Raw genomic sequence first — 14,284 nt, 5'->3', positions numbered from 1 at the left:
AATTTGAAAGGCAAGCGTGTTCTAGAGAGACTAAATTGAGAAAACTTCCAGTCTCACTACGACTCAAGTCACTTCGCCACACTCCTACGCCTACCGTATACCGTATATAAAAGCTATGCTAGAAGCTTTACGTACGTACGTGCTGTGGTATCATGTGTATGGTCGGTCCAACCGGCAAATCATACCATCAGCTAGCTCACATCACTCATTTTCTGTCACGCGCACACCATCACCATTGAATGGAGTTCAATGACACACACATAGCATAGCACATCACATCAAAGAGTATAGAAGCGCACGCAGTGCGCTCGTGCGCTTCTACGCTCTGTGGTACACACGCCACACGGTATGCATGTCAATAGTCCCGTCTATCGGTGAATGTGTAACGTTTCCGCAAGCAAAATGGACAATGTGCGATCGAAGTCAGATAAACGTAGTCAAAAGGACACCACTACATGTCACTCTAGTTTCATCATGGAACTCCTGTAGCTCCATGGTTTCATCATGTCATTAGTTTGCGAGCCGTTATAGGGCCATGCTGTTATGATCGGGTATTAATATCTTACTCAAACAAAACATACTACTCCAAAGTACAGGACACACTGTTACAAAAAAGTGTAAAATCATGACATATTTGGGCAAAATTGTGTATCCTAACGTTTTTATTGTAGTTTGATAGGCTTGTAGCTTATTGCGTATGGTGGATACAAATCTGTTTCAATGGCTCAAAATGATTGAAGATAAGGACATTTTGAATACTAAAAAAATCACATTGCGTCCAAACTAAAAACATCAATAAATGGACTTTTTACCAAAGAGTATAGAAGCTCCTATACTCTTTGGAGCTGCTACATATATGTTCCTCGTGTAAGACGAGTGGTTTCCCGAAATAATTCATTGCTTTACCCAACTTACGAGAATGCATGGAATCTGTATAGTACCAATCTACCAAAGATTTTTAGAGAAAATTAATTGGATGAAAAACAACAAACATGAAAAATATGATCTACTTGCAGTGGCGGATCCAGAGAGGGGGCACATCGGGCACACGCCTCTCTTTATTATCATTATTATTTTTTTTTTAAAGCAAAAGAAATAAAAAGAAAAGAGTGGAGAGGGGCGTGGGCCCCCTTTTATTTTGTAATTGAGACACCCCCTCTGTACGGAATTCCTGAATCCGTCCCTGAATTGTAGACGTCAGTCCTTTTCGTTTGTTTGCATGGTTTTTTGTTTTTTTTTTGTGGGTTTGTTTATTTGTTTGTTTGTTTGTGTTTGTGTTTTTTTTTTTTTTTTTTTTTTTTTTGGGGGGGGGGGGAGGGCAAAACTGAGGATATGTGCGAGGTCGGAGCGGCCCAATCGCGGGGGGGGGGGGGGGGCAAGGACAAGGGAGGAGGAGCTGTCAGAGGGGCATACCACGAGAGATTGCATTTCAGCAACTTAAAATCAACGAGGAATTTGGTGCACACTTTTGGTGCCAAATATTCGGATTTTTTTTATCATATTTCATTTGGTATATATGCGAATTATATAACAGACCACAATTTGCAATTGTATTTTAAGAATATGAAAATAGATAGAGTTGTAAGCACAAAATTCTTAAGAGTAATTATAGATGAAAGATTATCTTGGAATTATCATATTGATTACATAGCCAGTATTATATCAAGAAACATTATAGGGGTTTTGTATAAACTACAGTATCATCCTAGAAATGTCCTCAAAATGTTATACCATGCTTTGATTTCACCACATATTAATTACTGCAATATTGTATGGGGATTCACTTTGATCGAATACATAAATTACAAAAACGGGGAGTGCGTTTAATAGCCAATTCAACGTGTGCTGTTCGTTATTCCGAAGGTTCGATATTCCGAAGTTTCGTTATTCCGAAGGTTCGTTAATCCGAAACACGCAAATTCCCTATACCTACAGGTTCATTAATCCGAAAATGAAAAAGGGTTCGTTAATCCGAACATTGTGGCGTTATTCCGAAGGTTCGCTATTCCGAAGATTTGTTCATCCGCAAATGAAATTCGGAAAAACGAACTTCGGAATAACGAATCTTCGGACTAAAGAGCCTTTGGAATAACGAACCTTCGGAATAACGAGCTGTAACCCAATTCAACATATGCTTCCCCCAGTTTACCTCTGTTTTTAGAAACTCAAATATTACCCATTCAAGATTTAATTTCATTATAGAGTCTGCAATATTCATGTTTAAACTTAATAATAGTTTTCTCCCTGATGTATTCTCTGATTATTTTACCCTCAATAGTGCAATTCATGATTATAATACCAGAAATGCTCAGAGTATTCATCCCCCATTAAATTGCACATCTTGTACGCAGTCATCAATATTTTACAAAGGTACAATTTTATGGAATAATTTGAATATAGTTTTCAGGATCAATAAGACCGTAAGACAATTAAAAAGATTACATAAACAACATCTTTTTGATGCAATTAAGTTACAAATTGATGAATAGTTAGATAATGGAGTTTTCTTCTTTTCTTCTCTACTTTCATATCTACACGTATCCGTTTTTTATAGACTCAAGTTGTAAGTCTTATCATATTTTGCATTCATGTTTGTTTCAATTCAGTTACAAACCAATGATTATAAATGATTACATATATTTACATCACAATATTTCTTAAGGGATCATTTTCAATAAGCCTACTTTGTGCTTCTCATGATTCCGCCACTATCATATTTAACACCATGTCTTTTTGTTTGTTTGTTTGTTTGTTTGTCCGTCTGTTAGTTTTTAATGCAAAGTTTGTAAACCAATTATGAAAGTGGAAATAAATGAAATAAAAAAAAATAAATAAATGGAAAAAAAAGTAAGAAAATAAATAGGCCTACTCAGGCTAAATCGCCCATGGCTAAATCGCGTTGTCTGTCACTTCTATTTGCGTGTACTATACGGGTCGGCTTCACTGTGTTTATGGTTGGCTCCCCTCATTCTAGTTTTGAGCATCTTTGATCAGAGGTTTGGCATAACGTAAACTATGAATTTAAAATGTGCAGAGCGCGTATTGTAAGTCATTGTGCAGACAGTAGGCCTATATTTATGTTGTCATGGTGACAGCATTATTGTAATAGAAAATAATACAAATTATTAGCGGATTCACGGATTCATAGTTAATCCACCTAGTTTCTTAATTAGCTGATTCAATTTGAAATGTATAGTATAGCCTATTGTGTCCGATGTGGTATGTAGATAATAATAATAATAATAATAATAATAATAATAATAATAATAATAATAATAATAATAATAATAATAATAATAATAATAATAATAATAATAATAATAATAATAATAATAATAATTGTTTTGGATATAAACTCCAAATTTTATTGTCCAAGAATGGAAATTCATTTTGCCCAATTGATCGTGGGCCCGGCAGCCACTGAGCAGCGCCAGATCGACGTTGCTCTAACCTTTTCAACTGTTGAACGGCAAACAAGGCAGCAGAAACTCCCATCTTTTAACGTCTTTTGGTATGACGCGGCCGGGGTTTGAACCCACGACCTCCCGATTGTGAGGGCAGCCGCTCTACTCACTGAGCCAACACATCGGTACTTTTTTTTTTTTTTTTCAATGTGAAGATTTTATCTTTTTTTTTGGTCATTGTTGAATAGCTTCTACCAAATACGGTGACGAGATTGATTACGTATGAAAATCATACAAAAATTATGGTTGATTTAGTTAACTTTATCAGATTTATCATATTTTTGATTGACGGAAATTTGCTAGGGCATATAGGCCCTATGTGATCTTTATATGAAGTATAGTTCAGACTTCATTCTTTTTTTTTTTTGGTTATGATCGGACGGTGTGTTGCCATGGTAATAAAATGTTTTAAATAGAATTCTCACAAAATGTTGATGTACGCAGAAGGGACCACCGACATTTTTGGGACGTGTGGATAATCGTTCAAGTCAGTAATGAACGGTGCATTGCCACAGTGACCACATTTGTGTGTGTGTGTGTGTGTGTGTATGTGTGTGTGTGTGTGTGTGTGTGTGTGTGTGTGTAAAATGTGCAAACAAAAAATATTGACTGAGTTCACTCCCTCAGTTTTTCAACATTTGACTTGAAGTCTGGCAGGCGTGACTGCTTTATTGTGTATTGTGCAGACTTCATCTCTCTTCAACGCAACAATTTGCTGCTATGGTGACAGTTTCTTTTTTAATGAAAATCATGCAAATTAGCTCACTCGTTAAGCTTGTTAAGTCTTTGAGGATTTGATTTGAGATTTTCATATAATTTTTATGTGGTCGATGTAATATAAATTTCTAAATGAATAGTATATTTTTGGACATATTTTTTTTTGGTCAATGTTGAGCAGCCGGTCACCATATCAAAAGTGGCAGCATTTTTCAATATGGGAAACATATGCAAAAATGTTGTAGATTGAGCTTTCTCCCTCAGGTTTGGGTGGGGTATTGATCACATTCAGTAATAGTTTCAGTTTTTTCCTCATATTTACGAAATTCTTGATTTTATTTTTAAAGATTTCTTTAACGTTTGTCGTTTATTGGCTACAGATGCGTAGTTTTTTGCCCATCATGGTCTTGTCGTTCACTCTTAAAACATCCGGGTCAGAACTGACCCTGAAAGGGTCCGTTGGGGTCACACCCCGTTCCGGATCAGAAATGTCAAGGAATGGGGTCAGATATGACCCCATTCAGAGTCACGAATTGGGTCAGGGTGACCCCATTCCGGGTCTTCATGACCAAATTCCAAGTCATTTTGACCCGAAACGGGGTGTGACCCTATAAACGGACCCGGTTCCGGGTCAGTTCTGACCAGGATTTTTCTAGAGTGTTTGTCTGATTACCTTTTTTTTTTTTTTTTTTTTTTTTTTTAGATAAATGTCATTGTATAGGCCTATGAGAATGAGTTATTTTTGTAATTGTATGTATTCAGGTTCAGTGGAAGAACTGTACACAGTCTGCCCAGGTATGTTGTACTTTATGTAGATGTCATTGTTTTGTGCTGTCTACGTCTTTGTTTTGGGTTTGTGTACCGATCGTTTTGTGCATGTGCGGTAATGCCTGAGCGTGTCTTCGAATGGCCCATGCATCTCAATATTATAGGGCCCACAAGCTGCCTTTACGCTGCCAATAGCGTTTACATATTTTGAACAAAACGGTTCTATATAGATCATAAATTATGCATAATCCATTTCTCCCTTTCAAATGTAAGTCTATATATTTTTACAGTAGGGGACTACATTGATTGTTTTCAGTTGTATTTGAAAGAATGTCTGATATTGGAAATAAAAATAATGTATTAGATCTAAATTGTACTTTCATTAAATATACTCGGAAGGTTATCTTCTGTTTCATTCATTATTCTAATGGTATATAATGCACATTTGATACTTTGTACATAAACCTGTACTGTGTAACATTACATGACTTATTGTATATCCATATCAGGGTTTTTATTGTGCCTTTGTAAATGATTATGGTGTTTTCGTTATACCACTTCGTCTTATCTTTGATATATTTTGTCTGTAGGGGGACTATAGCTACCTACAAGCAGTGCTTCTAAGTATAGTCCCCTCCACATTTGTACATGTAATTTTATCTAAAAATATTACGATATTTTGTTTATATTATATTTCATTTCATTTCATTGCTGTCACTATTTATACATATGTATATGTATATGTGTATGTGTATAATAGAAAAGATGAAAAAGATGAAAAAGTATAAATGTATCGTCGAAAATTTGGTCTGAATAAATAACACTGTTGGACTGTCAAAATGCATTACCACTCTACTTTTTCATCTTTTCTACTCTGGTACCAACACGCGGACTACAAGTATCATATATATAGGCCTATATATATATATATATATATATATATATATATATATATATATATATATATATATATATACATATATACACATATTGAGTAGGTTGTCCACGTGTTGGCAAGATAAAAAGATAATACATGTATTGTTGTTATTGTTCTCTCAGTATCAACACTTGAGAAAGAGCGAGTAGCTCGAAAATTTGTGTAGAGAAATAAACCGTTGGTGAATACAGCATGAACTTTGTTCCAGTTTTGATATATATATATATATATGAAGACTGCAGTTGCCCTGATAAAACATTAGATAAGTGACGTTAGCACACATGAATAAGATTTTTATTTTGAAGATGCCTTAAAATTGAATTTGATCAATTGAACAAAGAAACTCCGTGTTGAAGTATAGGCCTATATACATTTTATCCAAAGATTGTAAATCAAACATAGGCCTATGGATCGCTATTTCATCAAAGTGGTTATCGGACGATGAGACGAAATCGTGTCTTTTTCTGTGCTCAAAAAACTTAGTGAAAAGGGGAGATATATCCGACAACATTATTATATCTTTTTTATTTGTATGTCAATTCCATCGGGTCTATACGTACGGATCAAACTGATTATCAGACTATAAGATCGCGTGCAAGAGTTATATCTTGAATAAAGCAAAATAAGTAAGCACGATTTACCTAGTGTCTGGGGGTATGGTATGTTTACCCAGTATGACAAACAAATACTGACGTCATAGTTATTATACTTGGTTAAGGTGGTTCGACCTTTCTATAGAGTAGTTTGATTTAGTCACGAGCATGGTTGCAGGCTTGAAGTGTGAGTGTAAACTTGTGAGCAGCTCTTGAAAACTATAACTTGAGAATATTGCTCTTAAAGGGATCGTATAGCTTTGGTTGAGACCTAACCTCGGGTTTCTAACATTTTGGGGTGAGATTATGAGAAACCTCTTATGAAATATGAAAGAGCATGTAATTCCAGAAAGAATTCAACGTTTATTTGATGAAAATTCAGGGGCGGATCCAGGAATTCTGTAAAGGGGGGGGGGCGTGACTAATTATTTCTGGTGCCATTTCCGGGTTTCATTTCATTTTTCCTTTTTATTTCTTTTGTTTTTAACGAAAAATAAAGGGGGGGGGGCGTGCGTCGGTTGCGCCCCCCTCTGGATCCGCCACTGAAATTGCTTTTGAAATGGCTGAGATACCAAAAACAGAGCCATTCTAATAAAATGTGGGACCAAGCTTTTATTACGATCGCCTTGTTTGACTTTATTTTTAAATGTCTCAGCCATTCCCAAACCAATTTTCATCAAACAAACTTTGAATTCCTCTCAGAAAGTATACGCTCTGTTCCTTTTTACAAACGGTTTCTTGATATTGCGCAAAACGCCCAAATCTCACCTCTACCAATACTGTACCATCCCTTTCACCCGTTGAGGACGAGTCCCGAGTGCCGAGTATACTCGGGCAGGTGTCTAAATGGGAAATGCATGTTAATTGTAGCAAAATCAGTCCGTCCTAACGTTAAATCTTTGCATTGAAATTCGTTAATGTATAAGGAAGTGTGCATGAATGATGATGGACTGACGATGAACTTTAGAGGTTACAGTTCGTTATTCCGAAGATTCGTTATTCCGAAGGCTCGTTAATCCGAAACACACAAATTCCCTATACCTAGAGGTTCGTTAATCCGAAAATGAAAAAGGGTTCGTTAATCCAAAAATGAAATAGGGTTCGCTATTCCGAAGGCTCGTTTATTCGAAAATGAAATAGGGTTTGCTATTCCGAAGGTTCATTAATCCGAAAATGAAATAAAGTTCGTTATTCCGAAGGTTCGTTAATCCGAAAATGAAACAAAGCTCTTTACGGACCCTATTTCATTTTGAATCAACGAACCTTCGGAATAGCGAACCCTATTTTATTTTCGGATTAACGAACCCTTTTTCATTTTCGGATTAACGAACCTCTAGGAAAAGGGAATTTGTGTGTTTCGGATTAACGAACCTTCAGAATAACGAACCTTCGGAATAACGAATCTTCGGAATAACGAACCTCCGGAATGACAAACCTTTGGAATAACGAACAACACCCACTTTAGATAGCCATAGGTTGATTACACCCCCCTCGAACACTTTCTTTCTTCTTTCTCTTTTGTTTTCATATTCTTTTGTTTTTCTTCCCTCCTTTGTTCATATGCTTCATCGTGTACTACTGTCTTGTTCTCTTTTTCTTCTTCATTTTTTTTTCAGTCTCTTTTCCTTCTTAAAGGGATCGTATAATTTTGGTTGAGACCTAATTTCAGGTTTCTAATATTTTTGGTAAGATAATGAGAAACCTCCTATGAAATATGAAAGAGTATGTAATTCTATGAGGAATTCAACGTTTATTTGATGAAAATTGGTTTTGAAATGGCTAAGATATCCAAAAAAAGAGTGATTCTAATAAAGTGTGGGACCCACACTTTATTCGATTCGAATAAAGTGTGGGACCCACCCTTTATTACAATCGCTTTATTTTACTTTGTCTTTGGATGTTTCAGTCATTCTAAACTCGATTATCATCAAATAAACTTTGAATTCCTCTTAGAATGGTATGTTCTGTACTATATCATAAGTGTTTTCTTGGTATCTCGCAAAAAGTTAAAAACCCAATTCTCATCTCCACCAATACTGTACCATCCCTTTAATATGTTTTCCCGTCTCCTTGCTTCTCTAAAACTATCATTATTTTCTTCTGCTACTATTTCATCTTCTCCCCTTCTATATCTCCTATACCCATTTCGGGACGCCAGCTCTGAGGACTTCCTTGTTTTCCTATATAGTATCCAATAAACGTACATACGCTTTATTAATACATGTACTTCAATCAAGACACAAATGCAGGCACAATGCATGCACACACACACACATGCACACACACATCTCCCAGAACATCAACACGGTATTAATAGTGATGAGAATAACAATGTGATGATGATGATGATTATTATTATCATTATTATTATTGTTATTATTATTATTATTATTATTATTGTTATCATTATTATTACTATTACTATTACTGATAATAATAGCACTTGCACCGGTCACTTCATCTATGCTTTATCATCACATTTCATTTGGGGTATACACGTACTTTTAATCATTTAATCTGACAGGATCATGACAAATATAGACCTGTAAGTAAAGCAAAAGAAAAAAAAAAGTTCCCATTTAGAGGACTGCACAAACAATGGGAGAAGAAATAAAGATTATTTGTCACAATTTGATCGCTATGATACTTGTTCAGGTGCCGCATTAACAAGCAACCATTCACCTCATTTCACATCAAAGATACACATCAGACAAATGAGCTCCAAGAAAAATAATAACCATTGCTTCAAATACTGGGTATCACTAAGGAGATCAGTTTATTCCCCTATACATCCACGACTGGTGCAATACTGCTCAAGATTCAATTCCATGCCAAGAATAGCAAGACACTAAAAAAATATAGTATGCAAACCACAAGCAAACCTCAACACATCTTTAATCTATTCATGACTGAAGACCGACACCACTTCTAATATCATTTCAATGATATACAAACAGCCTGTCCACTCTCAGAACATATGAATACCTCAATAAATGTATACAACTTACCACTATCCAACAGGGGATCGTGATGATTGATATAGACAAATTAACAACTTGTACTTTATTGCTTTGATTCTTATCTAATTCTGTTATGGCGGACAGTAACATATAGCCTCTGGTATCTAACTACAAAATGTCAAGAAAGAATAATTTTCCTTCTTTTTTCATTTGTGTCTCTTGAGAGTATTGTGACTACCGCTACTAGTTAAAGTAAAGAATACATAAGTGAGGAAACTTAGTGTCTATACTGCATTGAGAGGAGTGAGTGGATGTGTGTGCGTCTGTCTGTCTGTCTGTGGGTAGGTGCATTTTACCTATAGAGCTTTAGAGTAGACTAGACATCGCTCTGAACTTGAAAAGGTTGATTCAACATGTGGTTTCGCCATGCCACTTCAATCCCCTATCAGACTCTCTTAGCTGTTTACTTGAAATTACATGCTTTACTTGAAATTACATGACTTATCTCTTGTAACAAAGATCACAGAGTTCAATGAGCAAACTTCCAGTTATCATAAGATAGGTTTGTTCAATGCCATTAAACTCATGGTCTGCACACTTGAATAGGGGGCATGCAACCTTTCTAGTGATTCGTTTACCATTCATAGATTTGTCAGTGTGATTAATAAACTTGCCTGTAGGTAGGACAAATATAAGGAAAGAAAAAAAAATCTTATTCACAAAATATTATATTGTAGAAGTGGTGAGCATCTTTTAAAGGGATCGTATAGTTTTGGTTGATAGTTACTTCAGGTTTTTATCATTTTTTGGTGAGATAGTGAGAAACCTCTTATGAAATATGAAAGAGCATGTAATTCCAAGAGGAATTCAATGTTTATTAGATGAAAATTGGTTTTGAAATGGCCGAGATATCCAAAACAGAGCAATCCTAATAAAGTGTGGGACCCACATTTTATCGCGATCGTTTTGTTTTACTTTGTTTTTATATGTTTCAGCTATTCCAAACCCGATTTTTATCAAATAAACTTCGAATTCCTCTGAAAATGGTATGCTCTGTAATATTTCATATGTGTTTTCTTGGTATCTGGCAAAAAAAGTTAAAGCCCAATTTTCATCTCCACCAATACTGTACCATCCCTTTAAAAGTCAACATATTTGCAAATCTTGGGACTCCTTTTTTCCAACAATTTTCAGTATAAATGATGAACATGAGGTCCATGTTTACAGTGTCCAGTAACAACACACAACTAAATGCACAATACCTTTATCACTTCCTGTGCCAATGAGTAAAACAAATTTACACTCAAACCTATATGCAGGGAATATAATGTGGCGTGCCAAGGGTTAAGGGGCTTCTTGGTATAGTGAAGATTATGACAAACAGAAAACAAAGAATATATATTAAAAGAATGAATTACAATTGTGTGTCAAAATACATTGCTGTGCACTTTAGTGTGATTTCCTTTCCTCGACTTTTCCAGATTATTACGTTTCACCTGCATCCCAGAAATATTTTGTTTCCTTAAAATATATAATGTGTTTTGGTCACAAGGGAATAATGCTGTGCCAGCTTATCAGCTTCATGACAGGATAAGAAGCAAAGCCTAGGTATGTGTATATATCGATAAAACTTTGCACCACTCACATGTTGACGATTAAGTTTAAATGACACTACAGGAAGAATAAATGGTATTTTTATCTCAGCCATTAATGTCTTCACCTGTACTCCATTTGTGCTGAAAGAGATTATGACATGCTTATTGTCAGGTTCTTTGCCTTTAAACACTTACATAATTCATCTTTATTTACATGACAAAGAAAAAAAAATTACATCATCCACGTTTGCCATCTTGATTACCACTTGACGTAAAAGTATAACACTAAGGTTTCCGGTCATCTATTCACTAACATCCTAAATTATCTTTATGCTTCAAACTAATTCTACTTTACAGCATATACATGCAGCAAAATAAGTTAAAAATCAATGCATTTCTTGCACAAGTACACTAAAAGAGGACCCAGCCATCATGTTCAAATTTAAGGCTCTGATTATTCCTAATGATTTTTTTTTTCTGCTTAATTATGAAACATGATACAAGTCTGTACTAATGTCACTACAAGATGAGGAACCATTTCCCCACCATGCAACTCAAAATACTTAAAATGGACAGAATTTCCGTAATGGCTATAGTATACATGCACACTCACTTGATATTGCACAAAACAAAAAATAGGGGCACACCTACAAACTCACAAAAGAAGCTATAAATTATCTTCTAAGACATACCAACAGGTCTGGTTTGTGCAATTCTATGTTTTCATTTCTCTTTCTTTTAAAAGAGTTCTTTCAAAATGGCGCTCACTATTCTATCCCTACAACAGACTATAAAGCAAGGCACTTTACAGCAAAGAAGCACAAAATAAAAGCTACTCCTCAACTGGGAATAACATAATATCTACAGGGTCACCATCAGCTTTGATATGCCACACTTCACACAAAGACAATCAGACTCAGCACATCGACATGTTTTGAACATTCAATGCTGCCGTCATAATTCAATGTCAGAATCATTTCTCTGTATTTTAGAGTTAACAAGCAATATTTTGTCAACTGAGACAAGATTAGCTGCGCAATTGAACAAGCCACACAGGGTCCCAAATCTGAATTTGTATTTACAGTTAAAGAAGATAAATATTCAAACCTATGATAAATGTTACACAAAGAATCTGAGTACGATAATGGAAAATAAAATTTCTGGATTTCAAACACACACTGCCATTTCAGTTGCTAGCATTTGCAAGTTGACAGCATAGAGCAAAATACTCATATACAGCCATTTCTGTTCTGCCATTCTACAGTAAATGTATAACTTTCAACTTCAACTCTTCTTTGAAATGAATGCAATCTTCTTGAAAAAGATAACATGTGCCTGCTAACAATTTGATAGAATGGATACAGGAGAGGCATTTAAGAACACAAATGCAAATACAATTTAAAGGGAACACAATTCCCCTTTTTTCACACATTATAACCCTAGCATCCATAGCAGACCTCCCAACCTTTCTGACTAAAAAATAGGGATGATTTGAGTCGAAAGTGGGAAAGAATGTGTAGTTCCCATAGGAGCGTGTAGTAAAATTATCTAGAAAAATGGGAAATTCCTTTTGAAACATGAGCAGGAAATGGTCAAAATTCAAATTTTTTCCTCCAAATTCAGTATGGTTGGGAGGTCTGCTCTAGTATTAATAAAGCAGAGTTAAATCCATTATACATCACTCTCGCTTATCTGTCTTTGCAACAATTTCACATCGTACAAAATTATATGATCAGTGTTCAGTCATATTATATTGCGACATTCCTGAACCAGTATCTATAGGTGAAATCATTTTTTTTTTTTATTTTAATCCAGTTACTTCTTATCAAACCTGATAATTGCAGATACAAGGATATTGTCACGTTTAATATTCAGTGAAAGTGCAAAGTGCAGAGTGCACTAAGATATAAGATTACTAATGATGCACAATGTAATATGATACATTCTAATATTCAATATACCATCAACTTGTATAGCTGTCCAGATATTGCTAAATTTGTCAATTTACTTCATGACAGTACAGTTAACACTCATGAGTATGCTATTGCAATAACAAACAAACACACAAACAAAAACAATTCGTCAGCTGAGAACCAGAAGGGCGTTATCACAATTTTTGGGGGTAGTGAATTACTGGTATCATGTTGTAGAGCTTAATCTCCTCCACATTATTGTGTCAATTTCAAATTAATTTTCATCTTTGATTAAATGTTAAAAATCAAAAGCACGAGGGTGTTATTTTAACCGATATTTTTAACAATGCTTATCAATCTACCCATTTTGACTAAATTAGCTTTTTATTTCATAAAATTTGACTGTTTTGATTTCATTTATGCTCAAATCTTATAACGTAATAGCACCCTTCTGGTTCTCAGCTGATGAAATGTATATTGCATCTGCATAAATGACTATAATAATGTAACAGCGACATACCTCATGTACTTCAGACAGCAAAGACCAAAATGGGCCAACTAGAATCTATTACAAAAGTGATACAAACTCTTTGTTGAATGACTCCTTTAATAACTTCCATGATATTTATCATAAACTATTTCAGCAACATGACTTTCAGTGAAACACATTTCCCTATAATAAAAGTACTTTCAGCTGAAATGGAGTAGTACATTATAGAATCTGCCCTGTAAACAATTATGAACATTGACTTGATCACTGCTGTACAGTGATGACACATAGTTTGAAAAAAAAAAGTAACACACCTCAGAATGCTGGGATGTATGGGACAATACAATAAGCCTCAGGTTAGGGTGAAAATAACAAGAAAAGGTAGTCTTGATATCTAGATAAGCTCAACACTCATGTACTCAATACTGCATGCTGTGAATAAACCTACAACTAAACGGTAGTGTTAACAGGCTTGCATGGCAATCAACATAAGAAAGGAAAACTTTGGAACACTTAACCAAACACATGATCAACTGAACACAAGAGAAATGCTGATGTATCATGATGCTATTTCAGTCAAAAATGACTTACTAAAACTTATAACTACCCTGTTACTCACTTTGTTGCCAATTTGAAGCACAAGCAATAGGACTTTATTTGTTGGCTTTTGACAAAATGCTGTAACTGAACATGAGAAATGCTGATGTATGATGATTCTATTTCAGTCAATAATGACCTTAAAAATGACCGACTAAAACTTGTAACTACTCTGGTAGTCACTTAGTTGGCAACTGGAAGCACACACCACAGGATTGCTTTTGTTGGCTTTCCATCAAGTGCCCTGCAC

The sequence above is a fragment of the Diadema setosum genome, chromosome 9, assembly GCF_964275005.1.
Source record: "Diadema setosum chromosome 9, eeDiaSeto1, whole genome shotgun sequence".
In the NCBI taxonomy this organism is placed as follows: domain Eukaryota; kingdom Metazoa; phylum Echinodermata; class Echinoidea; order Diadematoida; family Diadematidae; genus Diadema; species Diadema setosum.
This window is presented reverse-complemented; position numbering follows the sequence as displayed.